Below are 18,433 nucleotides of genomic sequence, written 5' to 3' on the forward strand. Positions count from 1 at the left end.
CCTTCCATTTTATCTCCACACATTTGTTTCTTATCTCTATCTGCAATTCATATCACATCACATTTATAGTGTGAGGTGTACAAGTGTGAATAAAATATTTTTGATAGATACACCGTTTAGGGATGTGCCTACATGCGATGCCAGAAAATTGAACACAAGCAAATCTTAAGTGGCTAACTTGGCTTGCTCGTGGATCCCAGTCTAAAAAGACATAAGTATTAAAACATCTAATCATAATTGAGTATGTAAAACATCTAATCATAATTGATGTGTTTCAGTAAAATGGCATTGCACTTAGCTCAAACCTTCTTTTAGGTTCAGACATTTTCTAATCATTGACATATTGTTCTTAATCTAGAATAATGCACGCATAGCCAATCTCCCAACTAATTTTTAAAAGTGTGCTTACTTATAATGCAAACTTCTTAGGGATCCTTCAACATGCAATAAATTACTTTCTAACATAAGCAAATAATAAGCGGTTGGTATTTTAAGACATCAATAAAGCTTAGGTAGTATCATTTTATAAAGAGTAAGTTATTAAAACAGCAACAATCCATCATAGGTCAAAGAGTTATTTAGACATAATGCACTTCAAGCGTGCTTTCAGTAGTGAAAAATTTAACCTAAACAAATCCATCAACAAGAAAGCTCAAGTAGAATCAATGTGTAAATGCTTTCAAGAGATCGATACTTGTCCTTCAAATGCAATGCTTTCTTTACCAGCACGATATCTTAAAGAGCTGGTTAACAATACCTTATAATGTCCAGCCAATGAAACAACCCACTAACAAGCTTAGGAGGAAACAGAGATTGATACAGCAACACTCCAAAATGCATAGCAGGAGGATGAAAATCTGACTTTAAAAGGACATCAAACCCGCCAACCAAGGCACCACCACCTTCCCCCACAAGTACTATTCCAACGAAAGGAACTCAGAAGCCACCCTCAGCCAAGGAACTCAGCCACCATACGTACTGCTAAGGAAACACCTCCATTGCTACTCTTCTCAACCCAGATTTGCAATGATCTGGGTTTGGAGCTCCCTATCCGACCATCTGAACACCAAACAAAGTTCTTTCCCTAAAGAACAAACATATTCAGCTCAGCTCTTTCTTCGATGATGTCTTTGTCAATGTTCTCCTCCTCTCCCGCAAAGTCTTCCGACTACGAACCATACTACCTGCAATATCAAATTGGTTAATGTGTTCAAAATTTTCATCTACCGGTGTCGTAATTCTAATAATCAACTTCTCACATCATAAACTATGGAAGACTATCTCTTACTAACAATGTTAAATAAGGTGCCCTCAAACTATACATTACATATACATAAAAACATATACATCTTTGGCTTACCTAAAAAAAAACATATACATAAAAACAATATGGCCTAAAATAGTAAAATCATAAAAAGAGACGGGAAAAAAACATTCAAGGGACATAAACATCCAAATGAGGAAATCAAAGGAAACACAAGGGCATAGAGCCAAAATGTGCTTATCAATTGTTTCAATGATCAGAGTTCAAATATAAGTTTAATTTTCCAAAGAAGTTCATAGTCTTCTTACATATGATTCATTTTCAAATAATGGCTTTCTATTTGCAACAAATGAGCTACTGAATAATTTTTTAGAAAATTTGATACAAAACAGTGAGATCATTATGAAGTAAATACCCACTGACTTTATATTGAGGTAGACTTTGAATGAATTGATTTCTCCTCATCCATGGAGTTCATGGACTAATCTCAATATTGCAAGTTAACGAACTCGAAAAAATAGTAGACCTTGCGCCTACAAACATAAGATACAAAACAAGTTAGTGGTAAATGAGAAATAAAAGCTAAAACACATTATTTGGATGTAAATGTCATATCCACTTAATGCCTCAATTTCAACATAAGTTTTTGTTTGAAATTCTAAAGTACCTGAAGATTAAGACCCAAACCCAAGTACAATAGTTTTTCTTTCCATTGGTGAAGAATAAAGAACCGAATCATATGTTCATACATTATTCTTAAATCTTTAATTATAAATGTAATAAAGATAAAAAATACATAAATATAAAAATGGATTTATATGCAAATCCTTACCCAAATGTTATGAACTTTATAAACTTTCGTGGAGAACCCCATAGGACCGATTCTCAAATTGAAGAGATCTGAACCTATGGCGCCAAGTTGTAAATATGATGAAAAAGTGGGCATCCATATAACTATCTTCGCTGAGCGAAATACTTAAAGTTGTCACGGAATATTAAAGGCTATATAGTGCAGACCCTTCATTGGTGAAATTTGTCATCTGTTGGTAAAATAAGTTATCTGAATTTTTTTTGGTAAGCCAATATTGATTTTTTTTTGGAAACAAAAACTTTATTGATAAAGAAAGGGGACCTAGAGCATAAAGGTAGCTCAAGGAACCAAGAACAAACAAAGAACCAAGGGTCCACAAGAGGGGATCACAAGGCCAAATAAAAAGAAAGTACACAGATACAAAGCAAAAGAGAAATCCATAGAGCATAAAGAAACAATACAGAGGACGAGACATTCAAGAGAACCCAGCACAAAACCAAAACACCAAACCTGTAGGGAGCCAGCAAGATCAGCCCCAATAAACCAAACCACGTGGAAAACAACAGCAAGAAGGCATGGCACGTAGCACATGATAATGGCCACAGCAAGATGAGATAATAAAGAACCAGTGCAGAGTACCAGAAACATTAGCAAAGAAGCAGCAGGGAACATGCAGGGAAGCAAAAAGTCTAAGAGTAAAGGAGAATCAAATCAGCTTCTCCCATAGAGGCTCCGAACGGTCACACCCTGACTTCGCAAGTTCATCAGCCTCACCATTTGCTTCACGAAGTGTATGAACCACACCCACACACGCTACTTCCTTCATAATCCAATCAATGGCGTTCAGATCATTGAGAAGTGCCAAAGGTCTGTTGGACTTGAGACGAACCCAACCCACAGCAAGTGAAGAATCACTTTCAACCAAGACCTGAGAGAAGCCAAATTCTTTGGAGAACTTCAGCGCTAGCAGAATAGCTTTAACTTCAGCCTGATAAGCACATAGAACCCCCAATGATTTAGAGAACCTGCCCAAGACAGCACTCTCCGCATTCCTTAGAATGCCACCAGCCCCACTAATGCCGGGGGAGCCTCTAGCAGATCCATCAACATTAAATTTGAGGATATTTGCCTCCGGAGGGCACCAGACACAATTTCTCACCATCTGCATCTTCCCCACAGTTTTAATGTTTTCAAAATTTTGATAGAAATCAGTAGTAGAGTAGGGACATCCTTTCCACCATGCTTTCGTCCACCACATAACCCTCATCAAGTGCAAGTCCCACACATTCTCATAAATAAACTCCTTTTGATTGAAAACCAAATCATTCCGAGCTAGCCAAATTGACCATACCACTGCACATGGCACTAGCTCCCATAACACTCGATCAGATTTTGCACGGAGCGAGGGCCATTCCTTGAGTAAATCACCAACAGAACCTGGAACGCACCATTGAACCCCATCTCTAGCCAAAATGGAATTCCAGAATCTCCAGGATTTATCACACCATAACATCAGATGCTGGACAGATTCAATAGCTGTATATTGATAGAATAGGATAATAGGAATAATGTATTTATTCTATTTCCTGTAATTAGGTTTAGTCATTATTATTTAGTCAACTGTATTTTGTATAAATACCCTGTCTATTATCAATAATAAGCACGGAATTGATTCCTTACATGGTATCATTGAGCAGGTTCAAATCCACTTTTCTGACCTAATTTTTTTTTTTAATTTCCTTCTTCCTTCTACCTTACTGCTTCCGCCCCTTTCCTCCTAACCAGCCGCCGCCGCACCACTCCTTCCATTTGTGCTGCAGCCGCCGCTGCCTTCTCCAGCCGTCGCGCCCTCCGTCGCGCCGCCGTCCTGCACCACCGCGTGCCTCCTCACTGCCTCTGCCTGCAGCGCCGTCGTCCCTTGGAGAGCATCTTTACTCTCGCGTTTCTGTCCCTCTTCCTGAGCCAGTTCCATGCGCCGCCACTCTCTAAGGCCGCACCGCTCCTGGATCGCCGCCGCCGACAGCCGTCCTAGCCGTCGCGACCCTTGCCCGTCGCGCCCAAGACTGCCGCTTCGCTCGTTGCACGCTATCCTCTCCTACCCGACAGCATCAGATCCGGGTCAAACAAACCTGCCTGACTCGTTTTGCAAGCCCAAGCTTCAGCGAACCGGACCGGCCCAACCAGCAGGATCAATGGCTGATACTGATTCTACCACGGGTTCTCCCATTGGCGACACCACTATGGTTCCCACGCCGACGGCGCCGTCGTCCTCCCCTGCCAAGTCGGATTTCCATCCGGCCCTTGCCGTCACCAATATCAAAAACAACATTCCTTTCAAACTTGAGATTGACAAGGATCATTATGCTTTGTGGGCTGAATTGTTTGAAACTCATGCTCACGCCACTCAAGTCCTCCACCACATCATTCCTCAAGCTGACATGAAGCCTCCTGCGCGCACCGATGCTTCCTATGCCCGGTGGGCCACTCTTGACTCTACTGTCAAACAGTGGATTTATTCCACCATCTCCTTTGACCTTCTCTCCACTGTTATGGAGAAAGGTTCTACTGCTATGGCTACTTGGAACCGTATAGCGTCTATGTTTGAGGACAATCAGAACTCTCGTGCTGTCGCTCTCGACCAGGATTTCATCTCCACTCGCATGGAGAATTTTCCTAATGTTTCAGCCTATTGTCAGCGTCTGAAACATATCTCTGATCAGTTGCGGAATGTTGGTGCCCCAGTCAGTGACCATCGTCTTGTTCTCCAGTTGGTCACTGGTCTCATTGAGCCTTTCCGTGGAGTTGCCACCCTGATCCGTCAGAGCGAGCCTTTGCCTTCTTTCCTTAAGGTCCGCTCCATGCTGATTTTAGAGGAATCTGGTCTCGCCAAGATGTCAGGCCCTGCCTCTCCGACTGCTTTGCACACCTCTGCTTCCCGTCCACATGCCTCCGTTGCCTTCTCTCAGCAGCGACCCACCTACCGCAGCGATCAGGGACACTCCAACCATCGTTATGGGTCAGGGCACAATCGGAATTATCAGGGTGGTTCTGGTAAACCTAAGAAGAAAGGTGGCTCCCGTTATCCTGGATCATCTGGCTCCTCTGGTTCCTCTGCTGCATCTCCTCCACCATGGCGCCCATCTCCGCAGGCATCCTGGAGTCCCTGGGTTGGGCTCCTCCCCCTTGGGGCATGCCTCCCTGTCCTTACCCCACATCTCAGTGGTCGCGTCCCATGGGTCCTCCGCAGCAACCCAGCGTTCTAGGTCAGCGTCCTCAGGCCTACACCGCTACTGCTTCTCCAGCACCCACTGATATCGTTGCTGCCATGCACACCATGGACACCGGCGCCTCATCTCATACTACGGCATCTCAAGGTACTCTTACGTCTTATTCTAATTTAAGTCATTTAAATCAGAAACTGATAGTTGGTAGTGGTCAGGGCATTCCAATTCGGGGTTCGGGACATACTTCTATTCCTACTCCACACAAACCTTTAGCACTCAATCATGTCTTGCACACTCCGCGAATTATTAAAAACTTAATTTCTGTGCGACAACTCACTACTGACAATAATGTTTCTGTTTCTTTTGATCCATTTGGATTCTCGGTGTCGGACTTCCAGACGGGAATGCCTCTCCTGAGATGTAACAGCCTTGACGACCTCTACCCAGTCACCCGTTCTTCTCATTTTGCTGGTCTTGCTTCTGGTGTCTGGCACAATCGCCTTGGTCATCCTGCTTCCTCAGCTTTAAATCACCTTAGGAATAATAAACTTATTTTTTGTGAACCTTCGAGTTCTAGTTCTGTTTGTGATTCTTGTGTTTTAGGCAAACATGTTCGGTTGCCTTTTAGTTCCTCTGAAACTATTACTTTGAGGCCATTTGATATTTTGCATAGTGACTTATGGACGTCTCCTATTTTAAGCACTGCTGGTCATCGTTATTACGTTTTGTTTTTGGATGATCACACTGATTTTTTATGGACGTTTCCAATTGGTAAGAAATCTCAAGTTTATGAAATATTTACTACCCTTGCTACGCTTATTAAAACTCAATTTTCAGCAAATATCAAATGTCTCCAATGTGATAATGGACGTGAATATGACAATGCCTCTTTCCACCGGTATTGTAATGCTAATGGTCTTATTTTTCGCTTCTCTTGCCCTCACACTTCTTCTCAAAACGGCAAAGCAGAACGCAAAATTCGCACCATTAACAATATGATCCGCACTCTCCTCGCGCATTCGTCTGTTCCTCCTTCTTTTTGGCATCATGCCCTTCAAATGGCAACGTACCTTCTAAACATTTTGCCCCGCAAGACACTTCAGAATGATTCTCCTACTCATTTATTGTATCATCGTGACCCTTCATACTCACACTTACGTGTCTTTGGTTGTCTATGTTTTCCTCTCTTTCCTTCCGCTACAATTAACAAATTACAACCACGATCGACTCCGTGTGTTTTTCTGGGGTATCCGATAAATCACAGAGGTTATAAATGTTAAGATATGTCACACAGAAAAATTATAATATCGCGGCATGTCTTGTTTGATGAAACCCAATTCCCCTTTGCCGACATGTCCTTGAATCCTCCACCTTCTTATGAGTGTTTCACCGAGGACCTCTCTCCTTATTTAATACACCATTGGCACACTGTGTCCTCCCGACCACCTGACCCTTCGGTCCCGCCGTCGAGTCTCACTAACTCTTCGCCTTCCTTATCGGCTCCCGTCTCCCCTCCTGCCTCTCCCTCACCTTTGCCTTTGCCTCCGGACCCACCTGCACCACCCGTACGGACCATGACTACCCGTAGCCTGCACGGCATCTCCAAACCTAAAAATCCTTTTAGCCTTTCGGTCTCTATTGATGACCCGTCCATCTCACCCTTACCTCGTAATCCAAAACAAGCCTTATCCGATCCCAATTGGAAGTCCGCTATGCAGTCTGAATTTAATGCACTTATTAAAAATAATACGTGGGAGTTGGTTCCCCGTCCGTGTGATGTTAATGTTATTCGCTGTATGTGGATTTTTCGCCATAAAAAGCAGTCTAATGGTTTGTTTGAGCGTTATAAGGCTCGTCTTGTAGGTGATGGCAGGTCTCAGATTGCAGGTGTGGATTGTGACGAGACTTTCAGCCCCGTGGTGAAACCGGCTACCATACGGACAGTTCTCAGCATTGCTCTCTCCAAATCCTGGCCCATACATCAGTTGGATGTCCATAATGCCTTTTTGCATGGTGATCTCCATGAGACTATCTACATGCATCAGCCATTGGGTTTCCGCGACTCTCAGCACTCGACCTATGTCTGTCGTCTGAAGAAGTCTCTTTATGGTCTGAAACAGGCGCCTCTTGCTTGGTATCAGCTGTTTGCTGACTATGTTTCCTCCATTGGCTTCCAACACAGCAGTTCCGATCATTCCCTTTTTATCTTCCGGCGGGGTGCTGACATTGCCTATATTCTGCTATATGTTGATGACATCATCCTCGTTGCTTCTTCTCATGATCTTCGCAAATCTTTTATGGCACTTCTTGCATCTGAATTTGCTATGAAGGATCTGGGTCCTCTGAGTTATTTCCTTGGCATCGCTGTCACCCGGCATGTCGGTGGCCTTTTCCTCAGTCAGAGCACTTATGCTAGTGAGATCATTGCCCGCGCCGGCATGGCGTCGTGCAACCCTTCTGCTACTCCGGTTGACACCAAGCAGAAGCTCAGTTCTTCTTCTGGGACTCCTTGTGAGGATGCCACTTTGTATCGGAGTCTTGCTGGTGCCTTACAATATCTCACCTTTACTCGTCCTGACATTTCTATGTTGTTCAGCAGGTGTGTTTGCACATGCATGCTCCCCACACCGAGCATATGCTTGCTCTCAAGCGTGTCTTCCGCTATGTTCGTGGCACTCTAACTTACGGTCTTCACTTGTATCCCTCCCCTGTTAAGAAACTTGTTTATTATACGGATGCTGACTGGGGGGGATGTCCTGACACCGGACGCTCTACTTCTGGCTACTGTGTTTTCCTCGGTGACAATCTTATTTCTTGGTCATCTAAGCGACAACCCACCCTATCTCGCTCTAGTGCTGAAGCTGAATACCGGGGTGTTGCTCATGTTGTCTCCGAGTCCTGTTGGATCCGCAATTTACTTCTGGAGCTTCACTTTCCTCTCTCTCAGGCAACATTGGTCCACTGTGACAATGTTAGTGCCATCTACCTCTCTAGAAATCCAGTGCACCATCAGCGTACCAAACATATAGAGATGGATATCCACTTTGTTCGGGAAAAGGTCGCGCGTGGCCAGGCTCGCATCCTTCATGTTCCTTCCCGTCATCAGATTGCGGACATTTTTACCAAGGGCCTTCCTCGGGTCCTCTTTGATGATTTTCGTTCCAGTCTCAGCGTCGGTGAACCTCCCGCTTCGACTGCGTGGGTGTGAAAGAATAGAATAATAGGAATAATGTATTTATTCTATTTCCTGTAATTAGGTTTAGTCATTATTATTTAGTCAACTGTATTTTGTATAAATACCCTATCTATTATCAATAATAAGCACGGAATTGATTCCTTACAAATATAGTATATATAAGGAGGAGCTAGGGGCCCTCACCCCCAAAAAGATTACGAAAACAGTTTTGAAAGCAAATGTGACTCAAAACAGAGCACACAAAACAGGGGATGTGTGCCAAAGAGGGGAACACACTGAAGAGAAAACATCCCTCTGGCCCTCTTGCACAGTCATTGGGTGAAATGAGTCATAATCCTCTCACGGACAGTATTCATCTTGAAATCTGCCTAGAAATAATAAAAAAATCTAAATATCACAAAAAAAAAGTAAATTAAATAAAAATTATTATCCAAAAGAGATGCGTGAAGGTTAAAGAGATATTTTTAGGGTTTTAAAATTGGGTGTCTACTCCTACATATCTCTATAGAAGGGGAGAGGCTTAAGTAACTCTAGATTTTAGAGAATCTGATTTTATTCACAATACTTCGGTAATTTAATCAAAGAAAAAAAAAGATGCACTTACCACAAACTAATCAAGGAAATCACAGTTGTTGAAAATTCATCCTAAAAAACAAACAGAAGAAACATAATCAGCAAAAGAGATCAAAATAATCTAACTGAATAAATGATAAAATAGTAAGTGGAAATGCAGAAATAGATGTTAGAGAAGATAAGTACCTAAACGAAGTAAGCCCCGAGAGAATAGTTTATTGACATCTTCAGCTATCTGAGGCATTGGATGTAGAGTTGAATGAATTATTTGGAATAAAACTGGCTAGAGGCGCAAAACCCTACTGGTGCATTGTTCAGGTAAGGGCACACGAAAATTTAAAGGCAAAGGGTGGGGACTAGCAACCGGTTAGAGTTGCACCGGTATGAATCAAGTGGGCTTGCATATGGATAAAATGGTGAGTTTAATAACATGTACCTTTAGAAGCGGGCTTCAATAAATAAAAAAATAACTGGGTGAAACAAGCTTGAAATCAATTGTAATATTTGTTCTGAAAAATCCATGATAAACTGATGTAGTTTTGTTTTATATAGCATAGATGATAGATGAGTAAGTAAAATAATAGGATAGAACCTGGGTCAGGTCAGGAAGCTAAAATATAATAATCCAATTATCAAAAAATTCGAAAAACATGTCTGTTCCGGGGAACCCTGACCAGGGACGGACAGAGTACCCGGGACGACCATGGCCCCCCCAGGACGTCTCTGACGTGGGACGGCTTAGTATGAAGGTCCCCGGTTAGGGAGCCTGAGAAGATCCTGCTTCTGGGCCCTACCACCTAAGGTAAGGACAAGACCTAGGGCCCACCCTAGGGGTTGACCTAGGCCAACCACCCTAGGGAGTAGGTAGGCAGGTACAGATCCATAGGGGCCCCAGACCGTTGGATCACTGTTCCTTGGCAGGTACCACAGGTAATCCAACGGCAGATTATGCCCTGTGTACGAACGATGCATGACGTTGCATGGCTCCAACCCTAATCCCACCTCCTCTATATAAGGGGAGCCCCTCTTCTATTGAAAGGTAACATATTCTCAATATATTCACCATTCTCACTGCTTTCCTTACTGACTTAAGCATCGGAGTACCTTGCAGGAACCCCCTCCGGGACGGAACCAGCTCAAGAGTCCTTCAGCACGTTTAGATCCCCCCTCTCCTACCCCTTGTCAACGGGTAACTTGATCACTCCCTGATCAATTGGCGCCGTCTGTGGGGATCTGGTAAAACTCTTCCCAACACCGCGTGTCGTCGCCTCAAGTCACCTGCTAGCAAACTAAAGTGGAAACACGTCATACTTCACGCCGTCCTATACCAACTCCTGAAGGCCATGTGGAGACCATCAACGATTCAGCAGATCGCAGAACCCATCCTCCTCAACCCCAACACCCGCCTCCACCAACTCCTCAACCTCAACCCCGTCACTCACCGGAGCCCACGGCCATTACCCCACGTGCGGCCCACGAGGCACTCTGCCGCTTGGAGGCCCGCATCCGGCTATGGAAGAGGACAACGGGGCAGGAAGGGAGCAAGTCCACAGCATCAGGATCCGAGACGCTCAGGAGGAAATTCTCATGCTCCGAGCGCGTCTACGGAAGCTCGAGGAGCAGGAGACTCGCTCGCGCCCTCAACCCGCGTTTTCCCAGGAAGGGGAGATGAGCGGAGGCCCAAACCGAACTCCCTACTACCAGGAGGAGCACCGCCGAGCACCCGCGGCGGAGAGGGTGGCTAGCCATACACCCCGGAGACACCACTCTCCCCGACGGATCCCTTCCAGGCGCAGGAGCCTTTCCCCGACTCGGGACAGGCCTCACGACCGACCAAGGTCCAACAACGCACTTGTCACCTATCCAGCACCGATTGGAGGCCCATTATCCCCTGAAGTTATGACTTTCCCTTTCCCCCAGGGGTGGGCACGACCCAAAGTGAAACTCTATGAAAGAGACACCGACCCGCAGGAACACGTGAACTTCTTCGTAGGTGCGATGCAGTATGCCGGGGCCAGCGACCCTTTGTACTGCCGATGCTTCCCCATGAGCCTCGGAAAGGGGCCCATGAACTGGTTTCAGAACTTGCCGAGCAACTCCCTGCACGAATGGAACGGGGTTGTGTCCTGCTTTTTATCCCAGTACTCCTCGGTCCGCAGTATACCTAAGACCGCGCAAACCTTGGCTTTGGTTAAGCAAAAAGAGAAGGAGTCTCTGAAGACATTTCTCAATCGGTTCAACAAGGAGGCTGGCGACATCACCGGCCTCCTCCCCGACACTAGGCTGGTCCTGGCTACCGCAGCTCTCGCTCCAGGACCTTTCCTGACCTCACTGGATGGCAAACCGGCCAACACTCTAGAGGAATTTTTGGCCCGGGCAGAGAAATTTATAAACATGGAAGACGCCGCGACCCTACAAACCGCGAGTTAGACGCTCGCGATCAAAGGACCGCAGAAGATGAAAGAGCATAAAGATCAGCCTTCGACCCGGGAATCCCGACGGAAGGGTCAGGACGAGCGGAAGCCGAAGCGGAAGAAGTATGATAGCTATACTCCATTGAACTCCTCCCTGTCGCGTATCCTGAGGGAGAAGGCCTCCACCGACCTCAGGGACCGACCCCCTCCACTTCTGACGAGAGGGGACAAGCTTGATTCTAAGAGATTTTGTGAGTTCCACGACAGCCCGGGCCACAACACAGACGAGTGCCTGAACCTCAAGGACAAGGTGGAGGAACTGATCAGAGCAGGCAGGTTGTCTAAGTATGTGGCTCTGTCCTCGGGTGATCTCTCACGCCCGCGCTCGCCTCCCCCGAAACGGACACCCACCCCTCCGAGGCACCGTGCTCGAACCCCTCCAAAGCGTCGTTCTACCGATCGTCAGGACAAGACGCCACCACGTCGCCGGAGCGCTGAGCGTGGAAGAAGCCGCGAACGTAGAAGAAACCCCGACCGACACGGGCGGGATGAAGTTCGAAGACATCATGAGAGCAATCTAGTCAGCGTTGGTTCTATCGCCGGAGGTTGGGCCGCAGGCGGGGGCCCACTAGTAACAGCCGGAAAAGAAGCACCTGTGTCATCATGTCCGCAGCCGGAAGACCCCGCCCGGGATCCCTCCACCCCCAAGGCAGAAGGTGGCCATCACCTTCACGGAGGACGACTACAGCGAGGACACCGGCGAGGAAGACGACCCCATCGTCATTGAGGCCCTGACCGGCAATGGTAAGATTCGAAGGACGCTCATCGACACAGGTAGTTCCGGTGACATTATGTTTTATGACGCTTATAAAAGCTTAGGACTATCGGTGAAAGACCTGCTCCCCTACGACCACGACTTGATCGGGTTTACGGGGGACAGGGTCCTACCCTTAGGATATTTTGATACTTGCCTTTCCCTGGGAGATCATACAGTTTGCAGGACAATTAAAGCTCGTTTTCTGGTGGTGGAATGTCCAACGACGTACAACGCCATTCTTGGCAGGCCAAGCCTCAACATCTTCAGGGCAATCATATCCACCCACCATCTGATGCTCAAGTACCCCTGGGCAGGAAGGGCAGTGTCAGTACGCGGCAATCTCGAAATGGCAAGGAGCTGCTACAACTACAGCTGCAGGCTGGCCAGAGAAGAAAGAAAGAGAAAGAAATCCAAAGCCCAAGACCACCAAGGCAACTTCAATGTTCAGCATACCAGTTTTATGACCGACCTCGACCCCCGGGTAGACCAGTCTAGGGACGATCAGCGCCTCAAACCCGACGGGGAGTCCCGCCCTATCCAGGTCGGTCCCCTTCCGGAAAATACCACCAACATAGCTCGTGGCCTCCCCCGAGATCTCTCCAAGCGTATGGAAAAATTACTGCTATCCAATGGGAAGCTATTTGCTTGGTCGTCGGCATATATGCCCGGTATCGACCCGGCATTCTGCAGCCACAAGCTGTCAGTCGACCGGAAGTTTAAGCCAGTCGCTCAGAAGAAAAGACAAACGAGCGCCGAGAAACAACAAGTTATCAAGCAACAGACCACAGAGTTACTTCAGGCCGGGATCATTCGGGAGGTCAAGTACACTACTTGGCTTTCCAACGTGGTCTTGGTCAAGAAAGAAAACGGGAAGTGGCGCATGTGCGTCGACTACACCGATCTCAACAAGGCATGCCCTAAGGACCATTTCCCCCTACCGAGCATCGATGCGCTTGTAGACAACTCCTCCGGGTACGAATACCTCTCTATCATGGATGCTTATTCAGGCTACAACCAAATCCCTAGGCATAGGGATGACGAGGAGAAAACTGCTTTCATCACCGATCGGGGCACTTAATGCTACACTATGCTACCATTCGGCCTGAAGAACGCAGTGGCAACCTACCAAAGGATGATGACCCAGATCTTCGGAGACTTGATGGGAAAATCTGTAGAGGTATATATAGATGACATCATAGTCAAGACCCCGAGGGGAGGAGATCACGCAGCCGACCTAGCAGTCGTCTTCGAGCAGTTAAAGAAGCATAACATGCGCCTCAACCCCGACAAGTGTACTTTTGGCGTTCGAAGCGGGAAATTTCTTGGATATATGCTGACTAACCGTGGAATCGGTAGGGCTGAGCAAAGGTCGGTTTCGAGTGAAAGATGTCAGGTTTGGGCGGATTTAAATCAAGGATATCTCAACCCATTTCCGACCGAATCAAGGATCGGATAACTCGGGTGCGGGTTGGGTTGGTGGACGGGTTGGACGGGTCGATTTTCACGGGTAACAAGTGAACAAGGGAAGAGGAAGGAAAGGAGAGAGGAGGAGCAGCGGCGAGCCGGCGACTATGCTTCGCCTCTTCAAGCCGCACCAGTGAGGAAAGCAGCGGAGGAGAGAGGAAGAGCAGGGGCGACTATGCTTCGTCTCTTCAAGCCGCAACGGCGAGGAAAGCAACGACGGTGAGAGAAGGAGCAGCCGAGCAGCAACAGAGATGAAGAAAGGAGGAATCAGGAATGGGTCTCAGTATCACTTATTTAATTGAAGAAAGGAAAATAATGGGATAAAGAGAGACGTTCACGTGACCAATTGGCTTTCCTTTTCCCAAAGTCTGAGATTTTGAAATTAAAGATAAAATATGAAGCTTTGGAAACAGGGAGTAGCACTAGCTGCGTGATAGATGTATAGGGTGCAGGGACTAGTATTTATGGCATATAGATAGACTTTTAGCAGAGGTTCTAAGTCTTTTATATAATATATATAGTATAAAACTATTAGATCGGGCGGGTTCGGGCACCGACGGGGAATATTTTCCAAACCCATACCCGCCTGATAGTAGCCACACTAAACCATTTTGTTCCTTTTTTAAACCGGATCACCCGCCCAGATCGACCCGTTTAAGTTTCAAGCTCCTGGGTAGCTCGGGTTTGGGTCGGATATCGGGTCTGTGCTCAGCCCTATGCATCGGTATGGGACCTATCAAGCTTTTGTCTTACAAGAAATAGCTGAATTAGTTTGTTGTTTTCAATTTTTTTTTCAGTTCTTCATGTAGGTAGAAATGCAAACATGGTGGCACATGAGTTATCTAGATTCTCATTGGAATTTACTGATAGGGCATGGATAGGTGCTACACCATTTTGTGTTCAACACTATGTATTGAAAGACATTATGCATCTTCCCAATTAATGAAGTATTATGTTTGCTGTGAAAAAGAAAGTGCATCAGGCTATGATTGAAGGTTTGTAGGAGATCCTAGCTACATCATATTGTCTTGAAGGTACAACTAGCTATGTCAGATAATGATGAAAATAAGCACTAGTATCAAACTTACAACTTACACTTTGATTGCGTTTATAGATTTTTATGTCAGTTAATGATTAAGATAAGCATTGGTATCTAGCTATGGTTGACATACCCCTCCTTAAAGTCTTTATTCTAGACTCTCTCACATGTCTATCAAGAGAACTTGATAGGAAGAGAAATGTCATAAAATTGGTAAGTAACTATTTCATACGTACTATCTACTCACATATATCAATCTAACCATACTTCATTTGCAGGTTATAACTTTGAATGAAGTGTTATTGAAAGATGAATTTCAAATTGAGTGTAAATTGAAGTTGGTACTTTTTGAGTTTGAATATTTTCGGTAGACCATGTTAGAAAACAAGCAGATGACTCATAAGAAATTATCACCTCCATTTTTTAACTTTTGCATTCTAGATTTTCCAATTTAATGTTTGTATGAAACACTTCACTATGCATTCCCTCTCATGACATGAACGACTGCGACGTATGGCTCGCTACTTGGATGTTAAATAATATATGGATGGAAAATTTGATGATTAAGATATATATTTGCTCTTATTGAGATATGTAATTTCAATTTTCCTATTATTATCATTGTCAAATTGTAGGTGACTGAAGAGACAAGATTTAGGACTACAGTCGACTTGGTCACCCTGGATCACAACTGCATAGTTGAAAAAGTTGTTGTTCAACTATGTGGTTGTGATCTAGAGCGACCAAGTCGACCGTAATCCTAAATCTTGTGTCTTCGGTCACTTACAATTTTACAACAATGATAATAATAAGAAAATACCTCAATAAGAACACATATATATATACACGTTAATTATGAAAATTTCCATCCGTGTATATATTATTCAACATCTAAGTAGCGACCCATACGCCACAGTCATTCTTGTCATGAGGGAATGCATAGGGAAGTGTTTCTTACAAACATTAAATTGGAAAATCTAGAATGTAAAATTTAACAAGTGGAGGTGATAATTTCTTACGAGTCATCTACTTGTTTTCCAACATGGTTTGACCGTATATATTCAAACTCAGAAAGTGTCAACTTCAATTTACACTCACTCTAAAATTTATCTTTAACATTTCATCCAAACTTATAACCTGCACATAAAGTATGATTAGATTGATATATGCAAGTAGATAGTACGCATGAAATACGTACTTACAATTTTCTGACATTTCTCTTCCTATCAAGTTCTCTTAATGGACAAGTGAAAGAGTCCATAATAAAGACTTGAGGGAGGGGTATGTCAACCGTAGCTAGATACCAATGCATATCTTCATCATTAACTGACATAAAAATCGACAAACACAAAGTAAGTTGTAACTTAGATATCATTGCTTATTTTTATCATTATCCAGCATAGCTAGACTATTTTTTGGTTGAAGTGCTCCTTGTACTTCATTTCAATAATAATAAAGATAAAGAAAATGAAGAGTAAAGCGAAAAATAGTTGACTTTAACTAGCACGACATGTCCCACCATCTAATGAGTTGCTCTTCAACTCCCTAACTCCAAAAAGGGCACATCAATTAATATAAATGTGAAAAACATGTTTTGTGTAAGAGTTGATGAATTTGGATATACACTGGTTGATCTTTCCAAGGTAGCTTATAGGGACGAACCTTTCATTATGGCATCCCAAGCAAAACAAGTGTTTTATGTCACAGATTCTTCTAATAAAAGGTGGTCGGTGGCTCTACAACCAAAAACCACACATGGTAGTGATGAAACCCTTCATATTTTCTGAGATTCTTTCTTCTGCAACAAATTTGCTTACCTCCAATGAAGAAAATGAAGTAGACTATGTGTAAGTTACTCGTTTGGATCATGAAGAAGGGAAATGGGAGAGCTAGTAAGTTTTTATTTTTGTTGGAATAAGTTAGTAAATTTAGTACCCATGTATGGCATGTATGGCACAAGTTATATCTATTTGATTTATTAGTTTATATGTCATTAGTTTATATGTTAATGATGCTGCTATTATTGCATTTATTTGTGCTTTGATTCTGAAATCTTTTTGTTTTCTTTAAACAGATACATGGCTGATTCAACCAACATCCCTCATTCGTCTAGTGAACCTAGTCATTTGTCTAGTGAAGATAAAAAGAGAAGGGTTAGAGGTTGCATGTTGGTCAATTCGCAAGTGTACGAATACCTCCGGGTTTTAAAATATCGAACCACAGGGATTGTGAGTGAGAATTGTTGATTTAAGCCTAAAGTTTGCAAGTTCTTAAAACAGTAAATTCAGAAATTGGTTTTGGTTGTTTGTGAGTAAAGTTTTGCAAAAGAGCAATGTTGAAAATGATGTAAATAACAATGATGGAAAATTGCCTTGGGTTTTTGATCAACTAATCCATTTTAGTCCACCTATCCTATGCATGTGATATCTTGATTTATCTCTTGTTGTTATAGCCTATGTACTTACTAGTTGATTCCTCACAAAAGTAATTCTCTCAAATTGAAAGATAAGCCCAATTCCTTGTGTACTTAAACATTCATAAGAGGTATGATAGCATGGTTATTCAGGCCTACAAAACCCTACCCTCACTCTATTCCTAGAAGCAAGTATAGAAGGATCTATTCCAATTCATGTCCCTAAATCATAACAAATTTCCATTTGATTATAATCTAGCCTATAGCAAAGGTGCACCAAAGCTAAACATGCAATAAGGAATTGAAATACAAGATTAAATCAAGACTCATGCATAGAGATAGGAATTAACAAACTAAAATTTCATAGAATCTCTTAACCCAAAGCAAAAAGAGAACTAGCCACTCATGGCTAGTGAATTCATGAAGAAAATGTAAATAAAACCTGAGGAAAAATACAAGTTGGAAGCCTCCCTTGGCCCCAAAGTTCTCCTCAGCTCTCAAACTTGACCAAAAATGAGTGAAATGTCAGAATGTCAAAGAAATTGGCCTAAGCCTTATTTATAGGCAAAATGAACGAAACTGGGCGCTCAGGCGCCAATTCAGAGCGCCTGAGCGCCAATTGCATGTTGAAAAACATGCTCTCTGACCCTATTGGCGCCTAGGCGCCCATTCCCAGCGCCTAGGCGCTCAAGCTCGCCTGAAAGTGACTTTTTGGCTTCTGAAACTCCTCTTTTCAATCCTCTTTATGTTCTTCATCAATTCCATGCTTCTTGGCCTTCTTTCTCCTTCAGTTTCTGCACTCCAAACCTAACCAACAAGACAAGGAGGATTCTAGAAGCTCAAAGAGCTCATTAGCACAAGAAGTCCTTCATAAAACACAACAAAACCATGCAAGTCCTAAACTTTACTTAAAATGCAAGAAAACTACCTATAAAACCACCAAATTACCAAAACGAAATAAAAACTAAAGAAAAGAATAAAAATGCATGAGAATGCATGAAACACTACATGAGACTCAATAAAAAGACTCAAAACAACTAAAGAAATGACCCTAAAAACACTACCAAAATAGGGTCATCATTGCACTATGATGGCTAAAATTGCCAAAGTTCGGAAAACAGGTGTGAAATTGAAGATTGAGTTTGATCCAGAAACTGGGAATTGTCATGGTGAAAATTATGCAGTGTTTAGGAGTTATGCAGCATTTGTTGCTCGAAG

The 18,433-nt window shown here is 43.8% G+C and overlaps 1 long non-coding RNA gene across 1 annotated transcript; it reads right to left on the minus strand.

Moving 5' to 3' along the window:
* Positions 1–521: 521 nt before the first annotated feature.
* Positions 522–2,217, minus strand: LOC130718371 (uncharacterized). Its single transcript, XR_009012614.1, has 3 exons — positions 2,097–2,217; positions 1,688–1,797; positions 522–1,184 (listed from the first exon to the last, which is right to left on the minus strand). It is a non-coding gene; the product is annotated as an uncharacterized LOC130718371 (long non-coding RNA).
* Positions 2,218–18,433: the final 16,216 nt, after the last annotated feature.

The sequence above is a fragment of the Lotus japonicus genome, chromosome 5, assembly GCF_012489685.1.
Source record: "Lotus japonicus ecotype B-129 chromosome 5, LjGifu_v1.2".
Taxonomy (NCBI): domain Eukaryota; kingdom Viridiplantae; phylum Streptophyta; class Magnoliopsida; order Fabales; family Fabaceae; genus Lotus; species Lotus japonicus.